At 39.2% G+C, this 22,123-nt stretch overlaps 1 pseudogene; it reads right to left on the reverse strand.

Moving 5' to 3' along the window:
* Positions 1–212: 212 nt before the first annotated feature.
* On the reverse strand, positions 213–17,658 carry LOC149148452 (putative methyltransferase PMT20; annotated as a pseudogene).
* Between the last annotated feature and the right edge of the window lie 4,465 nt (positions 17,659–22,123).

The following is a 22,123-nucleotide window of genomic DNA, read 5'->3' on the forward strand; positions in this document are numbered from 1 at the left end:
TTAATGCCAGATTGATTGGATAGAATAGGAATAGAGGCTTTGAAATTTTAAGGTTTGATTTATCATTCAGAAGTAGCTTTTGAATACCTCCAATCCTTTTTCTAACAAATGAGAAGTTTTTCATCCCCATTCTTAGCATCCTTAGTGTCCCTCTAGTGGAAATTTCATCTCATTCCTGTGGCCAGATTCTTGACACTATTGACAAAATGGGGTCATTCACGCATTATGACATAGCCAGTAGGTCTTAATATATGGTCCATTTCCAACAACACATATTTCATCTCATATTGTTTCAAAAAATACACATGTTCAATAATAAAATGTACTTTTTCCTCATTCAAGGTCATTGGGAATAAAAAACCAACATTTAGCACCACTTGATAGAAAATTATGTACCTACTTGTGACTTTCTGCACTGGAAATACCATCAACATGTAGGAGATCATATGTTCTTGGATAGGTTGAAAATGCCTCACACCTTAACAACACAAGCCTCAAGTATTAGCGAAGATAATGGTGTTGAGCACACCAGATTGCCTAATCAAACCATCGAGAGAAAGAAGCTTACCAGTCATTATATTTACTAGTTAGTCCTCAGTCATAAACAACTGTCAAGGAATTTATACCATAAGAGGAAACCACATTCATGACCCACAGAAGATAATCTATCAGTGTTGCAGCAAAACCCCCATAAAGAGTGTTCATATCCATAACATTTCTTATTTTATCTGTTCCAAGATCAGGTACCACTGTCTTGTAATGGTTAACACGCGCCACCCATTGAGTTGTATCATTTTTGAAAGCACCATCACTGCCCCCAAAAAATGTATGGACCCACTTTGGGGCTACCTTCAAATGTTGTGGCCACTTTGGAGTCTGTCCTACTCCTAACTGCTTGAAGTTGGGATTTGGTTTTACTACACAAGACCGCATGGGAACATACTAGGCAGCATCTGGTTCAATGTTGTCATCACATTCAAGGGGTATAAACTATTTTTTCATGGGTAGTGTAGCAACCATTGTCCAAAGATTTCTGCCATACAACAATGTCATCCTTTTCATTGTATAGTTTATAGCACATCTTGTTCAAAAGACCTTGAAGGGCATCATAGTCAGCCTTCTGCTCCTCTATAGTTGTGTTCCATCAATGCCATCTATTTTCATAGTTTACTGGTGCTCCAGATAGGACCTAGAAGCCTCCTGGTTGTAGTACTCAATCTATTTCCATAAGGTAGGCTCTACCTGCATCAGCAGAACTTCACTCAACAAATAGCTACCAAGCTCCCATAAAAGTTAAAGAATTGAAGAGCAATCAAGGATAATTTTGATAAAATGAAACTAATTCAAACACCTTAGTTGGATCATGTTCCCTATGTCTTCTAGGGAAATTATTTTTTTCATAAAATCACTCTCTTACTAAATCAGTGAACAAAACCCACTAAACTGAATAGGAATATCAATCTAAAATGCTTCGTAGCCATAACATTTGATTGAATTGAAATAAATACTAAAAATGAAATAAATAAATGAAATTAAAATAATTGTAAGTACTTTAATTAAATAATTAGTATGGGGTTAATGGTTAAGAACATGTGTTTTCTCATAAAAAATCACTACTTCAAATCCAAAGAAACAGAGTATGTACACCTTCCTAAACTATAACAATCAAATCAAAAGTGAATATGAAAATTTCTATTCAATAAATAAGGAAAAGGGAATGAAATATTTTTCATTTGGGAAAGTATTGAAGAATAAGAATAAGAAATTGATTGGGAGTTGGGTGGATGTCCCCTACACTTAGTTGCAGTAGCACTTATACTCTCGCCGTTGGTTATTCATATTGATTATGCATTAAGAATAAAACTATATTTATTTTTACCAAGTAATGATTTGCAAATTGTTGTGCTCACTTTATCCATGTTAATTTGAGTACTTCTAAGCCATTACACAATCTAGAACGCAACGAAAATTTAGAAGGTATCATCAAACATACCAAATTTTGTCCATGGAATGAGACATTAAGAGCAGGGAGCCATGTCAAATGCATTGGATGGATAAGGAAGCCATTGTGTAGAGATGATACACAACATTACAGGAATACCCTGTTCAAGTGAAAACTGCACTTGCTGTTATAGACATTTTTGTGCCTTACAGCATAGAGCATGAAATGTCAATAATCTAAGGGATCCAAAGTCCCTAAACATGTTGTTCTTACCCTTAGAGGAACAAGGTCAGCAAACCACAGCACTGCAAATCAGTTCTCCACTGAAAAACACTCAAAAACAGGTCAGTTTTGGATCATTGCAGCTGCTCCACTAGGCATCTGCGCTGCATAACAGGTACAACAAAGGCTACCTGCGTTGCATAGCAAGTAGAACAAAGGCTACCTGCATTGGGCGTACTTGGACATGTGGAGGAATCTTTTTCTCAAAGTGTCAGTGCCCAGGAAGCTTCTAAAAAGACACTTGATGATAAGATTCGCCTAATGATGAGTTAAGAGCTTCTAAGACTCCAAGTGGAAGACAGAAACTCCGAGTGAAGAACTGAAGAACAACTGGAGTTGAAGAGGACAACAAGTCACACATCAAGCTGACTTATCTTCACTCCAAAACTCTATATAAGGATCTCATCCCATGGGATCTAGAGGCCGGAATTTTGTGCAAAGAATTGCTGTTGGTTTACAGTTGTGAGCATTGGGTGATTGCTTGAGGGAGGTGAAGAAGAGATTTCTCTCCGTCGGGAAGGTGATGCTGGATTGGACCTCTCATGGTTGTATCACCGCCTGAACCTTACTTCCATATATTAATAAAGCATTTGAGGTTCTTCTATTCGCATGTGTTTCAATGGTGTATTGTCTTACTTGCGTCTTTGATTTATGCTAATCCTTGAATCGATTATGAATGCATGCCTCTTGTAGTTTCCTTTTCTTGTCTTATTTGCAGGATCTCATGTAGCTGGGCCCGTGAAAAGACTTGGATCTGGGAGCAAGCGGAAAACGAAGGAGATTGGATCGACCATTTGCGCAAGACATCGGTAAGTGGATCTCTTCCTTCTATCTCTTGCATGTCATAAAGAAGAAACTTTAGATAGCTTTGTTTTCAGCTGTTGCTAAGGAACTGTCACCATTAGAGTGGGTTAGGGTCATTCCGAGTTGGATACTTTCCCCCACAACAGACTGGCGACTCCGCTGGGGAGCGTGTCTTGTTGGTAGCTTGTGTTTCTTGCTATTCATTTCTTGAACAAAGAGAGTACCGAATCAAACTGCATTCGAGTCTTTCGAATGCAAAGTAGAGGGCAGCTACTCTAGCCCAGTGCTGGGCCTGTTTATGATTTGAAGAGCAGATCCACAAGGACTCTTTTTAGCTCTTTGTGATAGTGTTCATCTTCCTTTAATCATCCTCTAGTGTATACTTGACTGACAGCCTCTGATTTGGCCAAAAACCGCTCATTTTTTAGCAAACTGTGACCCGGAATCTGAGAGAGACGTGACTTGTCTCATCAATGCAGCTGCCACAAAGGCTACCTGCACTGCAACGCAGGTCCAGAAGGGGCTACCTGCACTGCATCTCAGATTGACAGTGCAGCACCTGCGCTGATCCAGTTTTGCCTTGTGCAACTGGGATTCCCCACTGTCTGTTGCCCAGTTTTCAGTATTGTTTTTGCAGCCTGTTGTCAACCTGTATACCCAGCTGAAACCACTTCTCTTTGCCTTCATTCTGCCTCAGTTGTATGAAGAAACCGTGATTGTTCTTATTGTATTTCTTGTTGTCATTCACAGTTTCCCATAGCGAAAGTGAACTAGTCTTGCTATGACCTCTTGAATCTAGACCTGTGAGAAAGTGTCGTTGTGATTCTAAGAGTTAGTTTATTGCTGTTCATAGCTACTTGAGAATTTGCTTTCGTTATATGGTTCGAATTTCAGTATTTCTTGTGTTGAAACGAGTGAATATTAAGGTGTTCTTTTGATTGTTGGACAAAAACTTGTTTTCTTTCACTTGAAATTGAATTCGAAATTATACAACAGCTTTCTTTTTGTAATACATCAACATTAAGGAAGAAGAAAAGAAATACTTGCATTGTGCATGTGCATTTTGACAGTTTGCATGTCGATTTAGGAAAAGTGCATCAGTGTGTGCTCTATGATCTGTTTGAAAAGATGATGTCTTTCTTTTCCTTCAGTAGTTAAGGTTTTCATAAGTTGAAAGAATTGAAAAATCTTGCTTATCATTCTTAGACTGCATTTAGGAGTTGTATCATACATCACGTGGTGATCCGTAAAGGCAAACTGCTAAGCAAGATCAATCTAAAAAGAACTGAATTTATCTAACAACGCTTTGAAACATAACGAAACACAGTAGAGGTCTAGGTAGAGACGTGAACCGGCGTCGTTAAACATAGTGACTGTTGATCTCTACGAAGGTGGGTGATTCCTCCTGAGGGACGATAGCACTAATATGGACTTGTGCCCCCGCGTACCGTCGCGTATATTGGGGGACCCCTATAGGGAATTATCCTTTATCCATAGGAAGCCGTGTCGACCGCCCTACTGATCGCGATGCAGTGAACACAGCATTCACGAAGATCGACCACTCGTACCGTAAAATGTATTCTGTGGTTTCGCAAAAGGTTTGGCACACCCTTGCCTAGAACTCCAGAGTAGTTTCTTTTGGCCTTTTTCAAACTCTATAACTGAAAAATTCCATCCGAGCATTTTTCACTTCGGGCTCGTTAATACATCGAAGGAGACTAGAGTCATCTTTAGCTTTTTCTCGACTCTTAAAAAGTGAAAAAGCAAGTTGTGTCTAAAAGCGTCGTCATATAAAATTCATCGTAAACGGAACATAATCACCCCTAATTCCTACGTTGATCTTAAGGTTGAGAACATGGAACACACCAATCAAGGGATTCCACAGCATGGGACCCCTAGCCCTTTCTCCTCTTGGGGAGAAGTTGGTGCGCCCCACATGGCCACATTGTCGCTTCCAGGACTGACAATTGGCCTGCCAGTTTGGCTATTCTCGACCGCTGTAGTTCAGACCACCACGGTTCCTGAACAGTCAATTCAACAGTTAGACCAGTCTAGAGCTACCCTCCAGCCTTCCACTTCTTATGAGCCTTCCTCCGATCCTTCTTCTTCGAAAGGTCAAGCCGCCAAAAGCGCGGCTCCCATAGAAAAGAAGAAGAAAGAAAAGAAGCAGAAGGAGCCAAAGGCGCCTGGGGGCAAGCAAAAGGTATCTAACGAAAACCCACACACAGCACGGACCGGGCCCAAATCGCCATGTGTCATATGTAGAGGGAACCACCTCCATCGTGATTGCCCCAGTATTCCCTGGATACTAAGGGACTGGTCCCCTCGTTTGCACAGTTCGGAAGCGTCAACCTCTGACAACCAGGTTGAATGCTTACCATCGACCAGCGAAAGTGAAGGTTCTAGACGACGAAGGGGAATGAGATTCCCCTGCGAACTGTGTGAAGGCAATCACACCCTTCGCCGTTGTCCCTTTTTAGATGAAGCAAAGAGAGTTTTGGAAGATCAACCGGTTGCCCCGTTGCTACTTCCTCCTGGATACCAAAAACTCGCGCCAAGTCCTTCGTTGGTCGAAAATACAGCTGCCCCGCTCATAGGGCCAGCTAAAGTGTCAGTCACTGAAAGTGAACCTACTGAATCCGGACCGGAAGAAAGTCCAAAGGTCGAAATGGCAGTTGACCCGGTTCTCCCTTCAGAAGTTTCATCTTCAAACACCACAGTCACTGAGGATTCATCTTCAGTTGACACCCCCGCCGAAGAGAATAAGGATGACACCGTCCATATTCTTTTCGTCAACTCCGATTCTGATGAGCATCTGGGCAAAGCGCCCACTCCTTTATCGCAGGAAGGAGCATCGTCAGGATCATATCCGGCCGTATATTCGGTCCCACCACCAAGCAACCTAGTTGCGTCCTTTGATTGGAACCAACTAGGCAGACCCCGGTTACCAGCCAGTATACCATTTAGAATTATAGTCCAAATATACAAAATGGTGATGGCTGGAACTATCATTGATGAAGGCGCGTCTGTGAGTATCCTGTCCTCTATTGCTTGGAAAGCACTGGGTGGCCCGGCGCTTTTGCCCGAGACAAGGCGTCTCTCGGGTTTTGACAGGGGAACCAGTCGACCATTAGGGATTCTACCTAATGTGCCTATTACTTTGAAAGGGAAGGCCGTCAAGATGAATTTGATGGTCGTCCAAGGACCCTTGGATTATAACCTACTCCTTGGACGGGACTACATATATTGCATGGAAGCAATAGTCTCCTCACTCTTTCGAATAATGTGTTTTCCATACGAAGGAAGAATGGTCAAGCTCGTAGACCAACTTTCATTTCCGGGATCACGCATCGCAAATAGTCACATACCTATCCTGAATGGTCTATTTGATCAAGAAAGGTCTCTACCTCCGGTGCTTCTTCCTGATGAGTGCGAGTGATTCGGGAAAGGAAGGCCGGAACCCAGGGGGCATGCGTCCTGGTCTGCTCTGGAGGCAGAAAAAACCTTGGGTGTAAAGTAGAATTTCCGCGGGAGAATATGACTAGTCCGTACCCCATCCCCCCCTTCATCTTTGAGAATCTTCCTCTGAGCCATCTTCATGGAGAAGAAGGACAAGAAGACAAAGAGAGAGATGGGCTCTCAGAAGGGGTAATTGGGATTGGGGTTGTTCTAGAATAAGATTCTTTTGTTAAAGTTATGTGGGAGGACGGGGGCCCGTTACTCACCTTTGTCTAAATAAGTAGGCTCTGCCAAAGAAGGGGATCCGTTTGCGGCAGCAAGTAGTAACCATCTTTGGATAAAAGGCAAGCCTCACCCATTAAAACAAATGTTTTAGAGGATAAGTAGGGGTAGCCTCCAAAGAAAGAGATTCTATTGCTGCAACAAATTGTAACCATCTTTGTGTATCCTAATGATAGACATCGCCGAAGAAAGAGTTTCCTTTGCGCCAGCAAATAAAACCAATCTTTGGGTAACCTGAAAGAGGTAAGCCTCCCTCAAACCCACCAATGTTTTGTCTATTGAGAAGTGTTCTTCTCTTGTCGCAAAGATCAGTTAAAAACTGGGCTGACGAGAAGACAAGTACCGCGTAAGACCCGCTAAAAATAACGAGAAGACAAGTATCGTTAACATTAGGACTGACAAGACGACAAGTAGATGAGAACACCCAAAGAAAAACAGAAGTGGAGGAGAGGAGGGGCAACCTTGAAATTATACTTTATACCTGGGGGCATGCAAACCTCTTGGAATGCAAGCACGGGCGGCTATTTTGTTTTTAGTTTTTTAGGTCCTCCCTTTAAACCTGTAGGTCTAACCCGTTAAACTCGTAGGATTAGCTGATACCCAGCTTGCATAAAAAGAGGGTATGGGGCAAAGCGCAGGAAGATGAAGCTCTTTAAAAAATAGGAATCTTCCATGAGACCTTACTACTTTATGACTGGTAAAAACGAGCAGTTTTGGCAAAGTTCATGCACGTTAAAAAATAAACGCAAAATCGAGCAGTTTTCGCAAGGGTTCATGCTTGTTAAAAAATAAACACACATGTGAGCAGGCTTCCCCCCAGTGTTCAAGCTCATTCAGAAAAAATGAACCGGTAAATAACCATTTGAGACCGTAAATTCATTAGCCATAAAAGCCTTGGTCGTGTTTGTGCACCGTCACCTCCACTTTTCATTTGGCCGATCATTCACATCCACTTGATTGTTTACCTATTTTGAGGAACAGCTGCGAAGAGTGATTTCACCTAGCCATCCTTGTAACACTGCCGTGATTGGAAAATTCCAACCTGTACCTGGAATCTGCTGCTATCCCTGTTTATCACTCGTTCCTCAAAATACGAGTCTTCTTTGAGCTCTTTTCACTGACTCGTAAAAAATGAAAAGTTTGCCGAGTTTTGGCCTTCCAGCTCGTTAAAAGGACCGGAAGAGCTATCCCTCCTCTAGATTTTAATCTTTTTGGACCTGAGGGATTAGTGCACAAAAAGATCGAGTGCTTGTCTGGTTCGGCTCGATAAAGATATCGAACATTCATCCCTTCTGTATTGTTTTATACTTTTTCGGACTTAAGGGATTAGATGACGAAAAAGGACCCCTGGAGTCTACTTTATGTACCCTTTTCAGACTCTCTAAAAATGAAAAGGACCGAGTTTTCTTTGTCGCTGGGCTCGTTAAAAATGTTAGATAGCGACAAACTTGTCTTTAGACAAGAACGAGTTTCCCTATCGCTAGGCTCGTTAAAACATAGCGATGGGCTTGCCCGAAGGGCAGGTTATAGATCAAGCATATGTTATCCTCCTCAAGCTTGACAAAAATAAAGAGGTACTGGTCAGAAATGACTGGGGAAAAATTGGGAAGAACCTCAAAGCTTAATGGTAGCAAGTCGCTCTTGAACATGACACTTTTGGCCTCCGTAAATATCGGGTTGGGTTATTATCATTCACCGGTCCCTTCACCATGGTCTCGCCATACCATCCATACATGGGGTAATGCTACCGATCCATCACATCAGTGTCGTTATATGTTCAAGAGATGTCATTCAGAAAGTGTCAACCGGGTCCCATCCACTACCATACATCATCTTTCATCCTTCCATGACCGCCACCCTGAATCATATTTCACAGATCGTTTTCACCATCATCACTAGCTCCGTTCCGTGTCACTGATGTGGGATTCATTAATGCCCTCCTTTGACGGATCACTTCTTGTCGACATCAGCTCATTATCCAAGAAGTTGATCTAGGAACACCCCCTCAGTACTTTGAAGCTTGCATGCCTCAATGGCATGTTTCTCACTTCCGGCGATAGGTATACATTAATGACCTTCGACCGGGAGACTTTGCGTGGTGTTCGAAGTCAGATCCTATATTCACGCCACGTGAATTGTGCTGCAATACCTTGAGGGTCATCATCATTATCGGTGATTCCTCTCGCGCTTGTTAACAATTTACATTATTGACTGGTAATCAAGCGATGTCTTTCCATGTTTGACTTCAAGAAATTCTCACATGGATCGACTTGTACTAGAGTGAAGATCGGACAAGTTTGAAGACCCCAGATCTAGTTTCATCCATCCGGGCTGCGATATATATTCAGGAGATAAAAACATAGACATGTGCAGCAGATGAGCATCCTACTAAAAGGATGATAATTAAAAGCAAAGAATTATCCGTCTCTTATCAGACGATCGTCTGTTTATGTACGGCAAATGTATTTATAAAGCTGATCATGGGAAATGCCTGCATCAGCTAGATCATGAAAAGAAAGTATGAAAAGATAATGTATTGTATTGTATTTTGTTACAGGTCACCTCCCGGCGATTGAATGAACTTCGGATTCTCCTAATAAAGCATTTCACCCGATAAACGACCTCATACTTTAGGGGGCAACTGTTATAGACATTTTTGTGCCTTACAGCATAGAGCATGAAATGTCAATAATCTAAGGGATCCAAAGTCCCTAAACATGTTGTTCTTACCCTTAGAGGAACAATGTCAGCAAACCACAGCACTGCAAATCAGTTCTCCACTGAAAAACACTCAAAAACAGGTCAGTTTTGGATCATTGCAGCTGCTCCACTAGGCATCCGCGCTGCATAGCAGGTACAACAAAGGCTACCTGCGTTTCATAGCAAGTACAACAAAGGCTACCTGCGTTGGGCGTACTTGGACATGTGGAGGAATCTTTTTCTCAAAGTGCCAGTGCCCAGGAAGCTTCTAAAAAGACACTTGATGATAAGATTCGCCTAATGATGAGTTAAGAGCTTCTAAGACTCCAAGTGGAAGACAGAAACTCCAAGTGAAGAACTGAAGAACAACTGGAGTTGAAGAGGACAACAAGTCACACATCAAGCTGACTTATCTTCACTCCAAAACTCTATATAAGGATCTCATCCCATGGGATCTAGAGGCCAGAATTTTGTGCAAAGAATTGCTGTTGGTTTACAGTTGTGAGCATTCGGTGATTGCTTGAGGGAGGTGAAGAAGAGATTTCTCTCCGTCGGGAAGGTGATGCTGGATTGGACCTCTCATGGTTGTATCACCGCCTGAACCTTACTTCCATATATTAATAAAGCATTTGAGGTTCTTCTATTCGCATGTGTTTCAATGGTGTATTGTCTTACTTGCGTCTTTGATTTATGCTAATCCTTGAATCGATTATGAATGCATGCCTCTTGTAGTTTCCTTTTCTTGTCTTATTTGCAGGATCTCGTGTAGCTGGGCCCGTGAAAAGACTTGGATCTGGGAGCAAGCGGCAAACGAAGGAGATTGGATCGACCATTTGCGCAAGACATCGGTAAGTGGATCTCTTCCTTCTATCTCTTGCATGTCATAAAGAAGAAACTTTAGATAGCTTTGCTTTCAGCTGTTGCTAAGGAACTGTCACCCTTAGAGTGGGTTAGGTTCATTCCGAGTTGGATACTTTCCCCCACAACACTTGCGCTTCATGATTGTCTCTGGGTGCCAATGACATTGTGATAATTCTAGGATCCAGCGAATCACCACCCCAACTGGCAACCTGAACAGAAAGTATTCTCTTATATAAACAAGGACATGTATACTTATATAGTATATCTCACAAGTCATATTCAAATAACATAACTATGAACATTTACATTAAGTAAATTATTTTGATCTTTATCATGTAAGATATAGAAATATACATATCATAGCAACTAATAGCAATTATAGATAGATTAATGAATATTGGATGTAAGTCTATCTGAGAATCAACTTCTAGAAAAGACCTGTAATTCTGTAGCTATTCTTTGTTAAGTACCATGTCAACATGTTCACTAAGGTTGTAATTCTGCAGCTATTCTTTGTTAAGTACCATGTCAACATGTTCACTAAGGTTGTAATTCTGCAGCTATTCTTTGTTAAGTACCATGTCAACATGTTCACTAAGGCCTAATTGTATAAATCCACCTTGTCACAGCTAGTAGGAGGGAAGAGAAATGTCTCTCTAACAGAATTTTTACTATTAAAACTAGCTCAAGAGCAGGTTCAGATGTTATGTAAAGTAAAATGATGTATAGAAAAATAACTTTAGATCAATTTCCATTAATCCTCTTGCTTCTGACATGAAAAATTCTATTAGCTTTCTTTTTGTAGTCTAGATGTCTTAGACTCTTAGGTATAGTGAACATCATAAGGTGGATCAACCATGTGTGTTGATGGTGCATCCATCAGTTTAACTTGACTCTAGATTCCTTGTTGTTGTTTATGGAGTATACTTCCTTCATAGCCTGACTACGTTGTGTGATCAACAATATAAACTCAGAAAGGTATCAAATACTGGATTCATTTTGGTAAAACTATTAACACTAGTCAAAATGTTACCCACCCCACATCCAATATCAAGTGCAGTTCAGACTGTTCCATCTTTCATTCCTGGGACCAACTCTTCCATATGATCCACATATTCACCAACTCCATTGGGAAACATTGTACCTCCACACGGGAAGAGGAATTTCTCCTGTTCCTTCCTCAACCAATGTTGATTTGATTTTTCATTATTGATCCATTCATAGGGGACATTCTTGTGCCAATAACAACATTTAAGAAGCAGTAAGTCCGGAAACAATGCCAAATTATTATCATAGATCCTCTACAACATTTGGGTGAAAGAATATCAAAAGGTTTACATTTGGAGTTCGAGTGGGGAAACCTATAACAAAAGTCTTACATGCTTGGATCTAAGGAGTGGGGGCTCAAAGAGATATGAATGACAACCATTGCAAAAAACTAGACTTCTCAATAATCATCACCATCATCTTGCATGTCAACATAATACCATATTCTAGCAGGTCCAGGATGCAATATGGTACTCTTGACTTTGTCGAGACAAAAGGTGAGATATGAAATAAAGACACTAAGCTTTTGCTTCTCCAGTATCCTTGAATGAATGAGGCACATTCCTTTCACTCATAGAAATGGGGTTTCTTTAAGATCATTTTTCCATGAATACTCGAGAGTTCATAGTTAAAAAAATACTTAAATAAAGGTACTAGATAAGATGAGCAACAATCAACTACATAAAGAGTTAGGAAATTGGACATGCTTGAACCAAGGAATGTTGCAATGGCCACAAAAAAAGGTACACAATTGACAATAACAGATAGGAAATTTCTATCATTTGAATTATCCTTTGTCAAAATAGGGGCTAGCATAACAAAGATCCACCATGGTAGCAATACACAGTAATAGGCCAAAATATATGCCTTTTGAATCTGCATTTTTGTCCTAGCAAATTAGATAGCCACTTTGTGGGTGGCATGGTCAACATTGACCACAGGCCCCTATCCTTCCAAATAACAAATAATCAAGCATCAAAATTCACAAGTTTTCCCTTAAAAAAATCAGATAAGGCAGAGTAGTCACACCTTCATTCCATAATTGATTCTCCATGAGATACTACAGAGAAATAGTAGGAAATTACAATGCATAGGTGGGGAACCCTTTACAGTTCATCATTCACAACATTCTACATGTTTTTTTAATCCTTTGTATCTCTTTTGCTTGAATTAATTATTTGTTACCCTACTTTTGATATCATCATTTTTCTTTTATTTCTTGTATGTTTACTATACAATCCACCTTGTAAATTGTTCCCCATGGAATGAAAAACTAATGCAGACTCACTCCCGTAAAAAGTAATTGAGGCATTGGAATATTATTCTTCATATCACCAGCAAAGTCTAGGAAAAGCATACTTTTTCCATTAACACATACACACTTTGTACCAAAGTAGGGGAACTGGACCCAAAATAAACCAATGAACTTGGCATGGAGCTTATATCCTAATCTCTTTAAGGATCCAACTATCCCTGGTGATTAAATTTTAGTTGTTGGGTGTGGAGCCTGATTATCTTCTGTATTCAAAGGTTTCCGCTCGATGTATACCCCAGGAAGACTGTACACCCCTCCACGCGGGGCTTCGGGGACCAGCGGTCCCCTGGCGGGGGGTTCGGGGGCAGTGCCCCCAAAGCTAAAAATAGATGTAAAATTACCTTGTAAAAGTCTAGTAATTTCTAGTCAATCTGGGCCGTTCATTAGGAGGATGATCTGATGGTAGAAGTTATGTTTAGTTTAGGGTATTTTTCCCTAGAAGGCAACCCCTCACTATATATGAGGGAATTGTATTGCATCTACGTAGATCTGTATTCTGAGTGAGGAAGAGAGAGGAGATTGAGAGCGAAGAGGGTGTTACAGTGGATCTGTTGTAGGTTGTATATCTTCAATTTACTGGATAATATAATAAAAGAAGGACTGGTTGTTTCTCCATGGACCTAGCCCAAATTGGGTGAACCACGTATATTTGTGTCTCTCTTGTTTTATGCATTTTCTGTGTTTATATTTCTGCAATATTTTATGTGTTCCATTGCTTCGTAATATATAATTTTCTAACAACTGGTATCAGAGCCGAAGGTCTATTTGGCTGATAAACTCACAAGAGAGAAGGGTTCCTGGTTCGAGTGGGAGCAATGGCAGAAGATGGTAGGTTTAGGGTCGAAAAAATTCAACAGCCAAAACTACCAGCAGTGGAAGATGCAGATGTAAGATTATCTTTATCAGAGAGATCTATACCTACCATTGAGCGTAGAGAAAAAGACGCCGACGAGAATGATAGACATAGAATGGGATATTCTGGACAGAAAGGCACTTGGAACAATACGGTTGTGCCTAGTGGCGTCAGTAGCATTTACTATTTCAAAGGAAACGACAACACAAGGTTTAATGTCGGCATTGACCAAACTGTATGAAAAACCCTCGGCCTCAAATAAGGTATTCCTTATGAAGCGTTTAATTAATATGAAGATGTCAGAAGGTGGATCTGTTGCAGACCATTTAAATGATTTTAATACAGTTACAAGTCAGTTAAGTTATGTAGGGGTAAATTTTGATGATGAAGTTAGGGCTCTGTTATTTATGTGCTCATTGCCAGAAAGTTGGAATGTTTTAGTTATGTTCGTTAGTAACTCTATCTCTGGATCTAGTACTTTAAAGTTTGATGATGTTGTCGGTGCAATCCTTAGCGAGGAAATGCGACAAAAAAGCTCCAGTGAGACATTAGGTAATGCTTTGACTGCAGAGGCTAGGGGAAGAAAAATGAAAGAAGAAAGAGCTCAAGATATCGCAATAAGTCAAGAAAACGCAGATCCAAGTCCAGATCGAGGATAGTGTGTTGGAAATGTGAGAAGAAAGGACACTTGAAGAAAGATTGCAAGTCTCGGAAGGGAAAATAAGGAGACGCATAACAAGAAACTAATCATGAAGCGAATGTAACAGGTGATGTGTTGCAATATGCTTTGATTCTTTCATTAGAAAATATTATTGATGCCTGGGTGGTAGATTCAGGGGCCTCATTCCATGCCACACCTAATAAGAAATATTTTCATGACTATGTTCAAGGAGATTTTGAACAACTCTATTTGGGTGATGATAAACCCTATAAAACTGTTGGAATGGGTAAGGTTCTTGTAAAACAGTGGAATGGAAACCAATGGCTACTAAAGGAGGTAAGGCATGTTCCAGATCTAAAGAAAAATCTGATTTCAACAAGGCAGTTGGGAGGTGAAGGTTGCGTAACTACCTTCACAGATAAAACCTGGAAGGTCACTAAAGGATCCCTGGTAATAGTGAAAGGAGAAAAGGTTGGTACATTGTATTTATGCAATGGTATTTCTAATTCTGTTAATGCTTTAACTTCTATAGGAGAAGATACGACATTGTGGCATCATAGGCTCAGGCACATGAGTGAGAAGGGGATGCAGATTCTTCACTCAAGAAATTTGTTGCCAGGTTTGAAGCATGTTGATTTAAAATTCTATTAAAATTGTGTTTATGGAAAACAGAAGAGAGTCAGATTCCTTAGAGTTGGGAAAGAAAAGAAGATCGAAAAATTAGAGCTTGTGCATACAGATGTATGGGGACCTGCTCAGGTATCATCTCTTGGTGGATCTCGTTATTATGTTAATTTTATTGATGATGCAACCAGAAAAACCTGGATTTATTGTATTCAAAATAAATCCGATGTATTTGATACTTTCAAGAAATGGAAAGCTTTGGTTGAAAATGAGACAGGGAAAAGGTTGAAGTGTCTCAAATCAGATAATGGAGGTGAATATTGCAGCAAAGAGTTTGATAGGAACTATTCAAAGAATGGAATTCGTAGAGAAAAGACAGTTCCAGGAACACCACAAGAAAATGGTGTGTCAGAAAGGATGAACGGGACAATCATGGAGCATGCAAGGTGCATGAGATTGCATGCAGGATTGCCTTTACAATTTTGGGCAGTTGTTGTAGATACTATTGTTTATCTAATAAATAAAGGGCCTTCAAGTTCCTTAGATGGTGGTATTCCAGAGGAGGCATGGACAGGTAAAAAGGTAAACTACTCATTTTTAAAGACTTTTGGTTGTGAAGCTTTTGTCCACATTAACAAAGAAAATAGAACAAAGCTTGAGGCAAAATCAAAGAAATGTACCTTTATTGGATATGGTGTTAATGATTTTGGTTATCGCTTATATGATTATCAAAATCACAAAATCATTAGGAGAAGAGATGTAATATTCAATGAAAAGGTCTTGTATAAGAATCAGTTGCAGGAAAAGAAACAAGAAAAAGAAAACAGAGAATACATAGTGCTTGACGATATCACAGGAAAAGTGATGGTGCTAGAAAATCATAATGATCAATAGCTAGAACAACAACCACAACAGAAACAAGCACTTCAAACACCTGAAAGTGGTGTTAGAAGATCTACCAGGATAAGTAGACCCCCTGAACGATACTCTCCTTCATTATATTATGTATTGTTGAATGATTATGGTGAACCAGAATGTTATGAAGAAGCAGTGTAGGTAGAAATCAGGAAGAAGTGGAAGCAAGCCATGAAAGAAGAGATGGACTCCTTAGCACTGTTGAAGCCCCGAAAATCGGGTCTACAACAAGGGGGATACCCACCCGGTCCGGACCTTGGTTGGCAGCTCCTTTTCCGTTTGGTATAGCGGGTGGGACCCGGGATATGGGACCAGTTTCCCAATTTATGTGTGTGTGTGAGAAAGATGGATATTTCTATTTTTAACAGTTTCTAAATGGAATACTTCTACTCTAATTCTAATCTAATAATAAGGAAATTATATTCTAATAAACAAAAATATGTAAATCTACACTAACCCGGGGTGTAATCTTTCCTGTATGCGATCTAAAATGATTTCAAACAACAACTGGTAATAAAGATCATTCAGCTGCTATGAGAAAAGAATTCAATAAATATGAACCACTTCGTATAAAAAGTTAGACGAAACAGTTGTGAAAAACATATCACATAATAAGCTATTCATACACTAAGCATAAATAAATAGCTATCACCGTACAAAAGTGCCAAATGATAACTCAGGCATTCATACATCAATATATAAATAACTGAACTTAAAAATCACTCTAACACAAGGCAGAAATAGTTAAGAGATAGAAATACCATTTATAACTAGTCCTACTCATGAGCTTCAAGCGATAACGATTTGTCTCTTCTTGATCAAATATCCACTGAGTACAAAAGTGCAACATCAGTAGCAGATATCAAATGCAAACATCAATAAATCCTGTTCCATTCATTCATCAAAACCTCCTCAGAGGGTACAGAAGTGCATGTTCTGGGGATAAGTTTTTTAATAAATTTCAGGACCCTTCTCTAAATGCATGATAAGGGTTTAAATACTACTAACTAAATCTAAAAATAGATTATTACAAAAATATAGGATGCAGTTTAAATGACCGTCCTCTTTTCAGGAAAATAAAACAAAATTAAAACTAAAATTGAATCTAAAATTAAACTACTTCTGTATTTGGTCCTTGAAATCGCATGCATGCAGCATCTGTTTGAGAATAGTCAGCTGGCCGACTTCCGATTTTAGCTGAGCTGAGAAAACAGAATTGACAAGAGTTGGCGCCATCTCTTCAGCCGCATTGATGATGCACTTGATAGTCATCCACTGGCTATGTGGCTTTACCAGGTAAGCCCAGTAATAATCCCAGTTCAACCTGGTTAATCCTTGAATTGCTTCTGCCTTTTCTTTTGCCTTCTGCTTCCAATCTGCCTGTAGTTGTTGTCATGCAATTTTTGGAGCTTGCAGGTGATTGGGCGATTAGCAGCTTACCTTTTCCAGCAATTTTTCTCAGCGATGCGCGCATCGGAAACTGCCTCCATTCCTTGATCCGGGTTTCCTTGATGCATTTTTTGCCTTTTGCACTTTTTCCTTCCAGCAGATATAAAGTTCAAAATTTGTAAAAATAATACTTCCGTGAACTCTTGACTTTGAGCCTTAAACTGTGTGTTTCTGATATCAACGATGTCCAGTGTCCACTTGACCATGTCTGTGTATGGGATAATTTTGGGCCTTGTTGCTATCCAGCGTAAGAATGAGCAAGTTAGCTCTATAAGGGATGCTTCAGAAGAACCATTTGAGCTCGTAGTAGCAACAACTTCCATTACTCTGGGATTCTCCTCTTCAAGCAGATTATACATGTCTTCCCATGTAGAAATTCCCGCATCTCTATTACATGTCGTGTCTGTATACAAGGGTGCCATTTCCTTTTCTTCTGAGCTCAGGGCTTTGCTTTTATTTCCCATTTTAACCTGCGTATTTCTTTGTATCGTCCTTTGTTCTTCGTTCCTGCAATTCACAAGTGAAGTGAAAATGAATGACAAGGAAGGGTGATGGGAAAGTTTTAAATGCCGCAGACGCATAAAGTATACCACCTTACATGAGATGATTCTTCGATAAGAACACACCCATATTCCATTAATAACTGAAAACTAACTCATTTATTAGCATTAAAGCACATAACCAGGTGTCAGCTTAAGGAAAATACTTTTCTTGAATAACGCGCCCGAAAGATCTGCGATGAAGAGATTTTGTGATTTGCTTCGCAATATCGCAGATCGCAACATCGCGAAATAATAACATCGCAGAATCGTAACATCGCAAAGTTGGTCGCTCGTGATATCGCATTATCGCATTGTCGTTGTATCGCAAGATCGCAATATCGCAGTATCGCAGATTGCGGGAATGTTATGAATGACAATCCTTGTTAACCTGTTTTCTGCAAAATGCGATTTGCGTCGGAAAATTAAAGTGTTTCGTTGTAAATTGTACTGTATACGATGCGATATTTCATTATCACACATTGCAATCTCGCAATGTTTAAAATTCAGCTCATAAGGAGGTATCACGTTATCTTTTTGCGATGCGATATTCATAAGGAAAGATTTGTGTCTTACCTTATCATAAAACTTAGATTTTTGGATTTTTCAAGGGGGGCTTCCTAAGCTTATGATGGTAATTTTATTCGAAAAAGGAAATTTAAACACTATTTTGATTTTTTTTAATTTTTAACTAAGGGTCCCCACTTATTTAGTATTAGGAATAACACTAAATAAGAAGGGGGGTTGTTGCTGGCCACAACAATTGGCAATTCACTTGGAAGAACCAGTTATCTCTGCTGCTTTTTGAATTTTTAAAACTTCCAAAACAGAAAATTTTCTAGAAAGTTAAACTTTATTATAGAAAGATAAAGTACATTATACTTTAACCTGTCAGTGATATTTTGTTTCAACTATTTTCAACATTGATTATTTGTTGCCTCAAGCTAGTCCTTGTATTTACATCAGTCATTACTTGGCTTGTAAAGGTAAAACAAAGTCTTCTATGTAAACCAGTTTTAAATATGCTCATTTGTCGTAGGTAGAGCCTCTGCTACCAGTAGGCATTTATAGCCTCGACAAGGTTACCTGTACCCAGCAATGATCCTGTATCCTACTTAAAGAAACCTACAATTCCCAAAGAAGAATCCACATCCTCACTTATTGCTTTCATTTTATTTTTTATTCTTAAAGAGCAATGTCTTGGCTTGGTAGCCAATTCATGACACAGTCATTCACTGATTTATAACTTTGTTGAACAAGCTGGCTCGTGATGAGACCCCTTACCTTTTGATTGCAACAATCTTGAGTCATTGCCCTGTTGTGGTATGCAGTATTGGCAATGTCAACAAGTTATAATATCTGTGATTATGATAAGCCGGCTCATGATGAGACCTCTCACTCTTTAAGAAAAAGTGTATCCTTGGATTGTTTCTCTAAAAGTTGTGATTTCCTTAGTAGGGAGGAAGTCATTGTTTCCTTAAGATAGCTCTGGACCACAATAATAGAGTTTTTGGAAATAGTTGTTCTACAGAGAATCTTTATTTTTTTATTGATATCTTTCATTGCACTGATATAAAACAATTTATCACTAAAGGTTGTTTTCATCAAATTTTATGAAGTTGAAACTAGTATCATATCTAGGCTAGAGTTTTTTTAACTATATCTTTCTATAATAAAGATCAATTTTCCAAAAGATTTGCTATTTATACAAGCGAAAGATCAAAATTTGAAAGAGAATTGGTATCTTTTTCGTAAATGCCTATTGTAACCATTCACAACTGGCTTTATTATGAAAAGAAAAACAACTACTCTACAAAATAGAAGAATGTTCTTCTATGGAAAATATTTCTTAAGTATATGACCATTAACAGGTAGAGATTCTCTTTTCCTTGTTAAATCTTGTAACATGAAGGTAGATGGACCTATGACTTCTATGATTTGAAAAGGACCAAGCCACATTCTTTGAAATTTTGTATGTTTTCCCTTTTCCTCATGAGCCTTGTCCCATTTTAAAACTAGATCTCCCATCTAAAAATCTTTTCTCGATATCATATTGGAATCAAAAGAGGCCTTTACAAATGCTTGATGATGAGCGTGATTAATCTTAGCCCGTTCTCGTTGTTCTTCTAATTTAATTAATTCCAGTTGCCTAAGTTGTAAAGAGGAAGTTGGTACTTCATCAATATATTGAACCAAGGCTAAAGAGGAAATTTCCAGATGTGTTGGAATAACCACTTCTTTCCCATAAACTAAATTAAAGGGAGAAGTGCCGATAGAGGCTTTCTGTGTTATTCTATCTGCCCATAAAGCTTATATTAAAGACTTATGCCAATTTTTATGATTTTGGTCAATGGTTCGATTGATAATCCTGATTAGGTTTTTATTTGTAGATTCAGCTAACCCATTCCCTTGTCGATAATAATTGGCCGAGTATTTAAGCTTGAAACCCATTTTGAGTGCAAATTCAATCATTGTGTTACCAAAAAAGTATGATGCATTATCAAACATTAAAGCGGAAGGCAATCCAAACCTGGTGATTATGAACTGATCTATGAATTCAATGATATTTTCAGCATTAGCCGTCTTGAGTGCAACTGCTTCTACCCATTTAGTAAAGTAATCTGTCGCTGTAAGGATGTGTCTATGTTGTTTAGAAGAGTGAGGAACGATCTCACCTATATGTCAAATCCCCATTGATCGAAAGGTTGTTCGATGGTAACTGGTTGCAGTGGCAAGGATGGTTTCTTTTGTCTCCCAGCAGCGGTTTGACAGACTTGACATTTCCTCAGTAGTTGTGTGCGTCTTTAAATAATGTGGGCCAGTATTAGCCTATGCATAAGATCTTATGAGCAGTGGTGTCTCCAGCATAGTGTCCGCCTACTGGCCCATCGTGGAGTTCCTGCAAGACATTTTCAGCTTCAGCTTTCTCAAGACATCTAAGAAGAACAGAATCATAATTTATTCTAAAAAGAACATCATTCACGAGCTGATATTGTTTTCCTTTTAATCTCAGGGCTCTTTTCTTGGTATGATTGAGGTTTGAAGGAGCATATCCATTCTTTAGATAATAAATAATATCGGCATATAATGACTCAGCATCGTTTAGGCTTGCCTCGTATACTTGTACCTCTTCAGATGGATTTTCGGGCATTAGCGATTCTCCTGCCAGCATTTTACAAAAGCCTTGACCTTTTACAATATTTGTTGGTCTGATTTCTACGTCATATTCTTGTAAGGCAGTAACCCAATTGGCCCTTTTCTCGCCCACATCCTTCTGCACTAGAAGATTTCTTACCGCTGGAAATGGTATTATGATCTTGGTATGTGTTTTGAGTAAAAAAGGTCTAAAATATTTAATTGCTTTAAAAACAACATAAGCTTTTTTTTCCACATCTAAATAATTTAGTTCAGCACCTTGTAAATTGGAACTGAAAAAAGAAATTGGGGCTTCCGCCTTTTCTTGATTTGCTTGAGTGAGTATCGCAGCATATGATCTATCTAAGGCAAATGTATACAAAATAAAAGGATCGGAAAAATTTGGAGTTGCTAACGATGGAGCGTTGATAATGGCTTGTTTGATCAGATTGAATGCCTCATGTTCATCTTGGCCCCATTTAAAGTTGGTGTTCTTTTTAATCATGGCTTCTAAAGGAGACACGATTCTTGAAAAGTCTGGAACGAATCTCTTTACAAAGTTAATCTGGCCAAGGAAAGATTGCATGGCTTTCTTGTTGTGAGGTAGGGGTACTGCAGAAATTTCCTTGATTCTGTCAGGATCAATGTGAATTCCAGATTTTGACACTATGAATCCTAGAAGCTTTCCTTCACTTAATGCGAAAAAATATTTTTTCGGGTTAAGTGAAATACCTACCTTAAACAATGTTGGAAGATTTGTTTTAAATCCCTGAGATGGTTGTTTCATCTCTTGGAATAAATAGTTATATCATCCAAATAGATTACCAGTGATTTATTAACTAACCCTTTGAATGCAATGTCCATGGCTCTCTGAATTGTGGCACCCGCATTAATCAAACCAAATGGCATCTTTTGATATGCATATGTGCCCCACTTAGTCCTGAATGTCGTTTTTAATTGATCGTCAGGATGTACCAACACTTGGTTTTATCCTGAGAATCCATCCAAGAATGACATTACTTCTGAACCCGCAACTGCCTGCAGTGTTTGTTCCATGGGGGGTAAAGCAAAATTATCCTTTTGGCAGGCCTTGTTAAGGTTTTGAAAGTCAATGCAGATTCTAATATCTCCGTTTTCTTTCTAACGGGTACCTTATTGGAGACCCATCTAGAATGTCTAACGGGAAAGATATTTTTGGCTTTCAATAACTTGTTGAGTTCAGTTTTGATCTAATTTTCTAAATTTGGATGGACCT

This window comes from Pinus tabuliformis, chromosome 9 (genome assembly GCF_031772625.1).
Source record: "Pinus tabuliformis cultivar Carrire ecotype Pingquan chromosome 9, CPIR1, whole genome shotgun sequence".
Taxonomy (NCBI): Eukaryota; Viridiplantae; Streptophyta; class Pinopsida; order Pinales; family Pinaceae; genus Pinus; species Pinus tabuliformis.